Consider the following 12074-nt stretch of genomic DNA (forward strand, 5'->3'; position numbering starts at 1 on the left):
AAGCTGCTGAAAATTCCATAAATTAAAAAAATAATTTTATCTTGACAGGTCCTTTTTTGCCCTTCCACAAAAGAATATTTTCATTTGTGTGTTCCATAAGGGCAATTTGCTAATATTTGTATTTGTTATTTCAGTATAAGTATTTCGTGTTCGTATTTGTATTTTTGATATCAAATAAAAAGAAAACATCGTTCCTTTGACATGGTGTCATTCATGTAATTTTCATCTCACACTTGTGCATGCTCATGAATTCGAGAATGACAAAATACCTAAAATTTACATACCCAACTCAACACTCGGTTCATGTCCCAAGCTTGTATGAGACTTCGAGATCCGGATAGGGTTAAGGTATACAGATACTTGCTGTACAGCTTTGCTTGCAACATGGCATATAAGTATAGGGAGTTTTTTTTAATTCGTGGTATGTGCATTGAGGCCTGATAGATCAGGTGGCGAAACACTGAGATTATAAAGGTAAAACCTCACTGCATGACAACTGAGGTCATGAAGATGTTCTAGAAGTGCACAAATCACAAATGTGTTAGTGCAATTGCAGCCATTGTAACCCATTTATTGGTGGCATTGTTTTATGCGGTCTAAACTTCAGATGCACAAGTGTGCGTTCATTACCAAGTGCAATGGTTTTGGTGAACGTTCTTGAAAATGTTGAAAATGCTTAACCGCGACCTTGCGCTTCCGCGTACAATAATATAGCTCGTTAATAACGGAAGCGCGAGTTAAATGAGGCCACTTAAAAAATTGCAGGAATTAAGAGAATTGTCTACTAATGCTCAGCATTCTTATGGCACTTCTCTTGAGTGTGAGTCTTTTAGAGCCAAATTTCTTGATTTTTCTAAGTCCTGTCCGTCCAATTATCTCCATTTACACTATTATAACGATAACTGGTGTTACTTGCGCCAAATCTGCGTTTTTTGTAAATGAAGGGCGTTACACGGCTCACCATTTTCCGTATTTTTTATATTTTTCTTGGTTTTTCGTTTTTCAAAATTATGTTCGGCCAATTCTCTCGATCTACGCTATGATAACGATTACAAGTGGAATTTCCGCAAAATCTGCATTATTGTGGAAATGCAGGGTGTTATACTGTTCGCCAGTTTCCGTCATTTTTTATATTTTTTTATTTTTTGGTTTCTCAAAATTTGGTTCGACCAATGATCACTACGATATTATAACGATTAAAGGTGGAACTTCCGCGAAAACTGCATTTTTTTGGAAATGCAGGGGGTTACAAGTTACACGGCCGAGCGTCTATCCGGTCTGCGCGAGAAAACGCTAAGATATTCTTTGTGTGCTCGCGATCACCAATTCTTCAGGCGACGCAGCAATTCTGCTGGCATCGCGACAAAATGTTATATAGAATGAGTAATTTATTATTGGTTCATTACATTACCACAGACGTAATTTACTACCGCCCCCTCTTACAAAAATAAAGGTGAAGGCATGTAACCGCACCATCAGAAGAGCTACGACGAGCAGAAAAAATTCATTACACCATTTAATGCTTGGTATACTTGCCACTCGTGACCAAACAGCTCTTATGTTCAGCACGACAGTGTGCCTTACGTGCTAGTTATTTGCATGCATTGTCATAGGAGGCACTTTCCGCCAATGGCCAAGAATACTTTTGGTTACAAGGCAGAAGAACTGTTATCAATTCCGTTTTTATCGATGGAATAAATCACCGCATGGCGCATCATACTGTTGAAACGGGCACACAGCATGACAAAAGGTTTCCGCTCGTAACAATGTACGCCCTCCAAACCGTAGTATTATGCCTCTTTGGTAGCGTGATTAGAAAACGGTGGTCTAAAGAAAGTCACTCGCAGCGGAATGTGTTATTTAAGACTCCTGCTTGACGCGCAACAGCATGCAGAATACTTATAAGCCCATGTTTGCACTCCCCAGCAACCCGTGGGTCGTGGAGCAGTGGTTAAGATACCCGCCTCTTCATGTGCTGTAGTAGACCCAGGTTCGAGTCTCCGTAGGGTTGTGTGTATGTGCCTATGTACACTTTGTGTGTCTCGTATGATGTAACATGTGTTAGAGCATTCGTCACGGAATGCTGACGTTGACCTGGCAATGCGAGCAAAGAAAAAAAACTCGATAAACTCAATTCTGGCCGATTGGCTGGTTTTTTCTTCTTTTTTTGGTGGAAAGCAACAAGGCCGCTTATTTGAGGGGCCGTATGATTTGGGGGCCGCTTCGTAAGCGGGAATAGATTAGCATAACGGGCCGCGTAAAAAAATTACGGCCAGTGGCCTGCCGAACACACGGCCCGGTGTTTAGGTGGCCCGCTGGTTAGGTGGCCCGCTGGTTAGGCGGCCCTCAATACGGCCGCTTAAACACCGGGCCGCGTGTTTGGTGGGCCGCATGTTTGGCGGGCCGCTTGCGCGCGAGGCCGCCTGAACCGCCGCGTTATAAGCGGCTTTAAAATGACGCGGCGGCCCGCCTGCATGCGGGTCGTATAACCAGGAATTGACTAAGAGTGTATAGCAGCACCAATAACTACGTACCGGCGCTTTAACTCGCACAGCTGTCGTTACTGGCTACGTTTAATTAAAAAACAAAACAAACAAAAAACAAGAGACGCTGCCGCGTGCTCCCGCTGCCCCAGTGAGGTGCCTTGTTGGCGCGGGCTAAGCAATGTGTCGCACATGGCTGCTTCGGCACTGCTGCTGCTAGCTGCAATGTGCGACACGTTGCACAGCGGTTTGCGTAGTTGGCCCGCTTGACTTTATTATACTTGTCCCTGCTTCCTCATTCGCTTGGACCAATGATCCGTCAACGTGATTTGAAGCTCAAGAAAATAAGCTCATCACACAGACTGCTTTTATCAAGCGAGCCTAAACCGCCACTTACGGCAGGTGTCTCTATGCGATTGATCAAACATATTTTTTGCATCGCATGCAGGAAAAACCATCGGGGGGACCAACTCACTTACTTGCTTCACCTGCACCTAAGCGATTCAGCATTGCGCGGAACCGCGCCGACACGCAGGAGAGGGCGAGTAATTACAAGAGACCGGCGAAGTTATGCGCCAGCAGCTACGTCGACGTGCGTTGGTGAGCCCGTTTGTAGGGCCTCTACCATCCTTTTCGAGGTATTTTTGATCGTTTATGAGTAGTTATTCTCTATTGTTTAAATGCAGTAATCAGGACCCTATATTTGACAAAAAAAAACACTGCCTTACTTTACTCATTGCTTAGAATACTTGCGGGACAATTTTGAAGTGATGTGAAATGTATTTCAAGCCATCACCTTAAAATCTGAATGAAATGAGGTGGCTTGATAAACAAAAACGCACTTCGAACAACTTATTTTAATGTAACAATGTCCCACCTTGATGTTATGAGCGGACTGCTTCATGAATTCAATGCGTGAGCAAAACAAATATCATCGCTGCCTTGCTACTGAGGTTATAGTAACGAACGTCACTAGCAGATTAAAAGCCAAAGTAGCCTGATACCATTTCTTACCTGGTAAAAATAAGGCTGATGAAGCCCTCGCTGCAGAAAAAACAACAATGAGGTTTTGCCAAGATTCGAACCATCTACCCTCAAAACAGTAGCTCCATACTCAGCCAACCAACATCTCGTCCACGCCAGGATAATGATGGTGGAGGGCAAGAATTGAGTATACTAACCTAGGTTGCCATCGAATATTTTCGGGTGCATTTTGTTTGGGCCGTATTTAAGAAATTCAGGCAGTGATAACGCTTGTTTCTTACGCACCGATCTTGGAGGCGAGGCCAATTATGTTAGTACAACAAGCGATGTAACCAAAGCTTCCTTATTTGAGTCAAGAAAGCTATCTCACATACCCGGTCTCCCTATACGCAAGTCACAGTAGCCGTGAATGGAATGGAATTCACCGCTTGAATTCTGGCGTAGATAACGCTTGTTCGTCACGCACAGATCTTGCAGACAAGCCCCATCATGCTAATACCCCATACAAAAATGGCTTATGGGCGTCTATTGAAAAACGTATGGTGAGCTATGGCCGCCTATGGTCACCAATAAAAGAGCATAAATTAGGTTATAGCCAGCTATTGAAGTTTTTATGCGTTCTGCACTAAAGAATGTAAACCATGCAATTCTCTTTAGACGATTATAGAACATCCTAATGTGTTTAGACTATAGAGTCGCAGCTATTCAGGTTACTGTAGCCAGTTAAAGAAATATGCATGGCTTTAGTTCTATAAACCAGCCACGACAAAGCTAATTTGGCTGTCTGTAGACCATTGTTTAGCTTTAACTCAACAGACTTGAAACCATTCCGCTGTCTTCCTCAAGCTAAAGAGAGACAACCACAAAAGCTCTTTTGGCTGGCTATGGGCTGTTGTTTAGCTCTAACTCTACAGACTCAAAACCATTCAGCTGCTTTTTGCCAGCTATTGAAAAGAATTCGTCCTAAAGCTAAAGAGAGAAAGCTATAAGCTCATTGGGGTGGATATAGGCCGTTGTCTAGCTCTAAGTCTACATACTTGAAACCATTCAGCTGTCTTTTGCCAGCTACTGGGCAGAATTAGCCCTAAAGCTTAAGAGATGCAGCCATGAAAGCATCGGTGGCTGGTAACTGTAAACCTTTGGACGTGTGACAATTAATCAAGATTTAGCCGGCATTAGGAAAGCGTTTGGCGCAGAATTTAAAGGCCTGCGTCCATAAAAGCTTCCTTAGCTAACTACATAGTGACATAAGGCTCGAAGTCTCCAGCCGCTATTAGAAAAAAAATTCCTGCTTAGTTTTTATCAGAAAGGCTGGGGCCGTTTCTACTGCAGTATTTTTCGCTCCGGAGCGGAAATATTTTGTGATGAAATCGCAGTTCGGGTTCGTCGAACTATTTTCTCAAATGAGATGAGCTGGAACCACCTGGATACATTAATCCTAGGGCGATTAGAGACTACATTAGCGCCGTCACAGTCCTGTTCTATGTTTTTAGTGCTCATAATTTCTCCTAACATTCCAAGGATAACAAAAAAAAAACAACTTACAGGCTCAGGAGAAAGCTGGAAAGTTCAAGAAAGCAAGGAGAGTCAACAGAAGCTGCTGTAGCCAACCGACAGGAAATGACTGATGAACTGAAGGTACAACGCATGAGCTGGTGGCAGAGCAGGCTTTGACAAGGGGCGCCTCGACGCAGAGCTGCTGTGCCAGTGGTACGTCAAACAGAAATGTGTACGACTAAGTGCACATAAAAAGTAGTCTGCAGCCTGGAGAACATGCCATGAGTGCGATAAGTAATCTTGACGATGAGGTTTAAGAAAAAGAAATTTTGAGCACGTCATTACTTCAACTTTTCTTTTCTTCCTTCTAGAAACTTTCAGCACACAGACAGAAAAGACAATGGAGGACATTACCCGCCTTGAGGAAGAAAACATCAGACTGCTTTCTGAGCTTTGCGACACCAGGAAGAAGCTCGCAGTGCACACTTTGACACAGGAAGCAATGGAATAGCATGAGGATATGGCTCAGTTCTACACCGGCCTTCCCAACTTTGCCCTTGTGCTTGCCCTTTGCCTTTTTCCAGTTGTTGGAGCCGAGTGTATCGCACACAAGTAGTAACTGCCTTACGAAGTTTCAAGAGATGTTAATATTCCTCATGAGACTACGGCTGAACTTGCCCCTTCAAGAAATAGCCTACAGGTAATTGTTGTTTCATTTCACAGGCTGCTTACTAATCCGTGGTTACCGTTGCAGGTTCCTGGTCTCGCAACCCACGGTGTCCAGAATCATAAACAAGTGGCTTGATGTGGCCTACGTGTGCTTGTCCATGGCAATCAGGTGGCCAGAGCGCCATGTTTTAAGAGCGACCATGCCCATGGCTTTCCAAAAGTAATTCGGTACACACGTGGCAGTCATCCTAGATTGTTTTGAAGTGTTTGTTGAGAGATCTTCATCTTTACGCCCACGTGCACAGAACTGAGCATACAAGCACCACAACACACTCAAGTACCTGATTGGCATTGCACCACATGGCGCGGTGACATTCATTTCGCAAGGGTAGTGTGGTCGCACAAGCGACAAAGTTATCACGGAGCGTTGCGGTGTACTGGACAACCTCCTGCCCGGCGATTTAGTTCTGTCATACCGCGGCTTCACCATCGCTGATGCAGTTGGCCTTCACTGTGCTAAACTCGTCATTCCAGCATTCACAAAGGGAAGCCGCAGCTCTCGGCCCACGAGGTTGGAAAAACTCGTAAGCTGGCTAATTTCAAGATACACGTAGAAAGAGTGATAGGACTTCTGCGCAATAAGTATAGGATACTGAAGTACACGCTGCCTGTTGAAGATCTGGCTAGTGAAGAGGATGGACCCACCCTGCTGGACAAAATTACCTTTCTATGTGCTGCACTGTGCAACATGAACAACTCGCTAGTGCCATCAGGGTAAGCTGAAGCATTCACAAGTGAGCACGAGATGCCAACGTTCTTTTTCACATTCTTGTTTATTTCAAGAACTGAGCTCCTGCATGTGAATGAACCATTTTCTACTTTTTGGTACGCCTTTTTGCCTGCTTCCATTCAATCTGGGCTGTACCACTTCTTTTTGGTGTTCTTTTTATGTTGACACACTTGTAATGGAACGATGTGCGTTTGGATGTTTTGCTATCGCACATAATCCTTTTGCCTGACTCGGGCCCTTCGCACAAGCAGTACAATTCGTTGTCTTTACTTGCCTGGGTGTTCTCATCTTGCTGGTTGCTGGGGGTTCATGTTTTTCCTTGTCTTGTGTGTTGGTCCAGTATTGAAAACAAAGTTGGGGCAGTGTGACTAGTCGGAAGTACCTTTCACAGCGTTCAACTGTGTTCTTGCAGAATTCTGCGTCTTTGAATACTCGAAGGGTGACAAAGTCTTGAAGTGTCCACAGCACAAAATCACAGTACCACGCCTTGCAAACCAGCATTTGCATTTGTGCTTGATAATAGTACGCGTGGTCTGTCTTGAGTTTCAACTTCCCATCCACAAGTGTGATGCAGGAGGACTTTGCAACAACAAGTTGCCTGGTTGGTCCTTCGCGGTCATTCTAAGGGTATTTTATCTCCTACACTCCGTCGCCACAACATGTGCAACTTACTACGTCATCGGGAGGGGCCGCAAGGAATGGGTGGTCCACTGAAACATGCAACCCAGGCTCTCTACACTAAAAATTTGTGTTGATGGTTCATGATGCCAACTTGTATGCTTCTCGTGCTTTTGTCTAGTGCTGCTTCCCCCATGCGGTTTGGGGTGACCAGAACTGATTTTCCTCAGGATAGCAGATTCTTACAATGAGCGATTTCGAAGGGTAAGTGGTAGATGTTCGTGACACTGCCTTTGCATTTGATGCAGTTATTTGGCCAGCCTTGAATGAAAACCATTTTCTACACTTTGCTTGTTCTCTTGTGGTCTCCTCCACCAGTGCAGTAACCTGTAAATAAACGTGAAAATGTATTACATTGTGCAGTAGCATTCTAACTGAGCTTCTCAACCTTGCTTCGTGCTGTTCAGCGAACGCATGCAGCAGATATGTAATGAAGTTGAAATAAAAAGTATTGTTGAAGCACTGTACCTCTGGTTCAACTGAAATGTTGTTGGCGGTCTGGTTGCAGTAGTCTACTACAGCATTCCACGTGGAAGGTACATAATCTTGTTGCATGCTGCTCAGCATAGCACTGGGAAACTTCATGGAAACTGGTATGAAGTCGTCTGCGCAATCTGCTTCTAGAGATAGCATTGCAGGCCTACTCCCATTTGCGTGACAAGCTGAGAGAAATGCCGACCATTCATCTGCTGTTGCGGCCTTAACATTCTGCCTCTTCTGCTGTTTACGTAGTCTATGTTCACCAATTTGAAGTCTTTGCTTCATTTCTGATGATGAAAAGTCAACTTGTGAAGCTGGCTTCCCTTCCAAAAAGCGCACATGTGGAGGTAGCCAACTGTTCTCCCGGTCAGTGCCAACCTGCAAATCCCTCTTCCTGACAACTGCTTCAATGTAAAAGAATTCAGCAGAAATATGAGAGCAGGCTTCCTCTAAACCCGCCATGCAGTCGCAGTGTGCAGTCTGCACCTCGCCATCTTCTTTGATGAGAACCCAGGGGTTCAGCGGCTTTACGCTGAGTGACTTGGAGTGCCGCACCTGCGTTACAGGCCCAGGCAGAAAAGAATCTTAGGGTACAAAACAAAACTGGATATTTTCTAAACTACTATCTAGTGAATAGAAACAGAAAGCTTTCTGAGCACCTTGCAAACAATGATAGGCTGGACAAGCAACGGAAGTTTTCGGTCACATCACATAAAGAGGGGTGGGGTGCAGATAGATAAAACGCGCATTATGCTAGAGACAAACGGGAATATCATGCGCAGGTTGTGCTGCGCGCAAAGTGGGGTCATTAAATAACAGATGCGTAAGGCATGTGCCAGCTGCCGTGAAATTGTACTTGCCTTGCCAATCACAACGATGCGTCCGTCGGCGAGGGCTCTCGTGAACCGCTGCTGAACCCATCCGGTGGTGACATAGCTGTGCGCTTCGAGTCCCTTCATAGCCTTTAACTGCTCCTTTGTCACGAAGTTTGTGGCGTAGACAAGATAGTCACTGATATCTGCTATATCGACACGAGGAAGCACGCTTATGTCTTGCTGCACCTCGTCACTACCGAAGTCGAAAGGATCGATATCAACGCACAGCTGCACTTTCCGCATGTAAGCCGATTTCTCCGGCTGCTTCAGTCCACGGCCGTACTCGCCCAAGCGCATTTTACCAGAGCACAAACGTCCGTACAACCACAGAAACGTATACACTCACAACGTGTGGCGGAGACTCAAAATGCGGAGTGCACCCGAGCACCCATACCGCCCGCGCGTCTCTCTCTCTCGACGACCAACGGTGTGGCGGCAGCTCCGGACGATGCCCACGGCCCGTGCTGATGACGTCGATTGAATACCCCCTATACCAGGATGTACTCAGTCAGCCACATTTAATCTCCTTGCTTGCATGACACGTGTTGCCTGGTGCTGGGAATTTACGATTCGACCGCAATGTGTTCGTGTAGATGGTGTGACGCCAAGCAAATGTGTCGCTTTTCGCTGTCGTAAATTTTGGTGTTTACGGTGGCAGCGTTACGATTAATTCAACATCAACTTCAAGTCATGCGAAAATGAATACCTGCGATACCGCGACAGGAATTTCATCGTACGCAAAACTCCAGGGTGAGTGATCTTACGAACTGAAGAGGCTGTATACTGCGTGAAATGCAGGACTTTTTTTGCTGTTCAAGAATACGCTTCCAAACTACTCCCCACCACATGGGCATTGCAACGTACACAGAAGTGAAGATTTGGCCGCGGTGATGTGACACAGATAATTATTTTTTCGCGAACTCAGAAAACTGACAAGAAACTAATTGAGCGGACTTGGAAAACGTTTTTTATTATTGCATTGTGGGCGACCGTCTTCATTGTTTTATTAAGAGTGCATTTCCATTTTAGCCACCATACTTGCAGCTTTGTGCGTGGGGTACTGAGTGTAACGAACGACTTATGAGTGCTGTCTTTTTGTGGACTACCCAGCACCTGTAGGTATTTGTGTCTCGGCTGGCATTCACGGGGAATGTGCCGCGTAGTGTGGCTGTCGAGCGAGTAACGTAAGTGTGAGCCAGAGTGTTGGAATGCGTGTGCTGTGTGTTTCGATCGGCGTTTGCGAAGAATTGTTTACTGGCGGCGAAGTAGCGTAGATAGTAGCCCTTTATGTAATGAATGGGATGAATAAACCCCTTGGTTTTACTTTCCTTGAATGCCTGTGTTTAAAGGAGCCATGACAAGAAAACACAAGTTTGGTTCATTCAAAAGATTGTCTCGTTAGAATCATACTGACACCACTTTTAACGTAAACTTCGCTCAAATAAGCTACATAATTAGGAAAAACGGGAATGGTCATGCGACCCACCAGCTCATTTCCCGCAACAGAACCTATGATGTCCCATGAGCTAAGCTCTGCGATTGGCGGAGGCTGGCAGAAGCAGACGCAAATTAGGTAGAGCTTACAAACTAGACGAACGAGCGATTTGCGCTTAAATTTAGGGCACATTCTTTACAAAGCAATAAGAATGATGGGACAAACAGTGGAAGTTACGAAAGCACATGTAAACATAGAAGTACTGATACGTTCTGCTGTTCGTATTGCGCACAGCATGCTTGGTTTAGCTGCACAGCACTACGGGGCTTGGGGTTGTCTCAGACGACACCGGCCGATTGACGCAAGCAACGGTGTCTTACGTGACCCCATTTGTCGAGCGAGCACTGTTTCAGGGAACGAATATTTTCTCCCAGAACAAAAACAAGCCAGGTTTAAATGCGGGCAAAAAAAAAACCAAACGCTTGCCACGGTATGGTGGCGCCATCTAGGTTACGGAACGTAAAGAAACGCGGGAACAAACCAACACCGCTGTACAGGGTGGAGACAACCTTTGAACGGTCCCGTGCCGCCGCAATTGGGCCAACGGGCTCAACGCGTTATTCTTTTCGTTTCCCACGAGACCTAGCAACGCGAAACAGGCAATATGATTCAAACTTCTTCAGTAAACCGCGTTGCGGCGATAATTTTAGCGCGGTTTTGACACAATGACTTGCTTCGGCGGCGAGCGAGCAACCGAAAATGGCGGCGCCAGCGTATACGTGTCTCTACCCTGTACGGCGGATGCGTGAATGCAGGTACTCTAGTCTGCAGAGCGGTCGGTTCCTGTGATGTGATTTGGGACCACGAAAACGCACGATTGAGCGGGAAAATCAAAATTTTAACCTAAATTGTTTAATTTCTCCGTGAATAAAGCACCGTTTGTATCCGGACAAGCGCTGGGGGCACTATAAAACACGAAATCTTTCGAATAAAACCAACTTGCATTTTCTCTTCATGGCTCCTTTAAGCCTTTTGTGAATGAAAACTAGTGAAGTGTTTGCAATCGCAACCTTGTACTCCACCTATATTGCTGAGGTGTTCACGGAGCATATATTACAGAATGCAGCTAGGCACACAACCTAAGTGCCACAGGAGAAGTTCTAGAGATCCGCAAGGCTATATGCTGGCATGGCAGCGTGCTAATAATTTCTCAGCGGCTGCTGCTGTCGCTGTGTTTCAAGTAGTGGTGATTCTGTTCTGGCTGCAGCCCATGCAAAAGTATCGTATGGTCGGCAATAGAAAATTCTTTTTATGGTTGTCTTTAGCTATTTGGCCCAATTAGCTATAGAAGTTTCTACAGCTGTATTTAGCGATTTCTATCGACATTCCTATGGGTGTCTTTAGCTTCTTCTATAGCCATAGCGATATCAAAAGAAGAGCTGAAGACAGCCATAGAACCGCTATAGAAGAAGCTAAAGACACCCATAGGAATGTCGATACGAATAGCTAAAAACAACCATAGAACCGGCTATAAAAGAAGCTAAAGACACCCATAGGAATGTCGATACGAATAGCTAAAGACTGCTGTAGAACCGGTTATAGAAGAAGCTAAAGACACCCATAGGAATGTCGATACGAATCGCTAAAGATAATTGGGCCAAATAGCTAAAGACAACCATAAAAATGATTTTCTATAGCCGACCATACAATAGATTTCTATGGGACTACAAGCGATGTAGCCAGAGCTCCCTTACTTAACTCACAAAAACCTATCTCAAATCCCCTATCTCCCCGATGAAAGCCAAGCAAGTTACGAATGGAACTGGTGCATTCGAACAGAAATAACTTGCAATTTGTCTCAAGGCAGCCAAATGCAGGTTAAAAGAAATTGATTGTTTTCTGCTGAATGGAATGACTCCAAAATGCGAGATGGACAGGAAACCCGGACGCTGCCTCCCGCTTTCTGGTGCTTCCTGGCGCTGCGTGGACGCCAGGCGCGTTGACGCGTAGCTGGAGGGTTGTTGGGGCCACCTTTCTGACAATAAATTATGCCATGCTTCCTGGGAGGCCGTGATTGGGAATAAGGCATACTTTGTGTGAAAAGCCATTGCAAGTTCTTCGAATGGCCGAAAAACTTGCGATGACACTACAACTGGACTGCTAACGGCGTGAAAGGGAATAAA

At 45.2% G+C, this 12074-nt stretch overlaps 1 pseudogene; it reads left to right on the forward strand.

Moving 5' to 3' along the window:
• The first annotated feature begins 4573 nt into the window (after window positions 1–4573).
• Window positions 4574–6477, forward strand: LOC144158724 (uncharacterized; annotated as a pseudogene).
• The last annotated feature ends 5597 nt before the right edge of the window (window positions 6478–12074 follow it).

Source organism: Haemaphysalis longicornis, unplaced genomic scaffold (assembly GCF_048455015.1).
Source record: "Haemaphysalis longicornis isolate Haplotype H1 unplaced genomic scaffold, Haemaphysalis longicornis Haplotype H1 scaffold_1, whole genome shotgun sequence".
NCBI classification, from domain to species: domain Eukaryota; kingdom Metazoa; phylum Arthropoda; class Arachnida; order Ixodida; family Ixodidae; genus Haemaphysalis; species Haemaphysalis longicornis.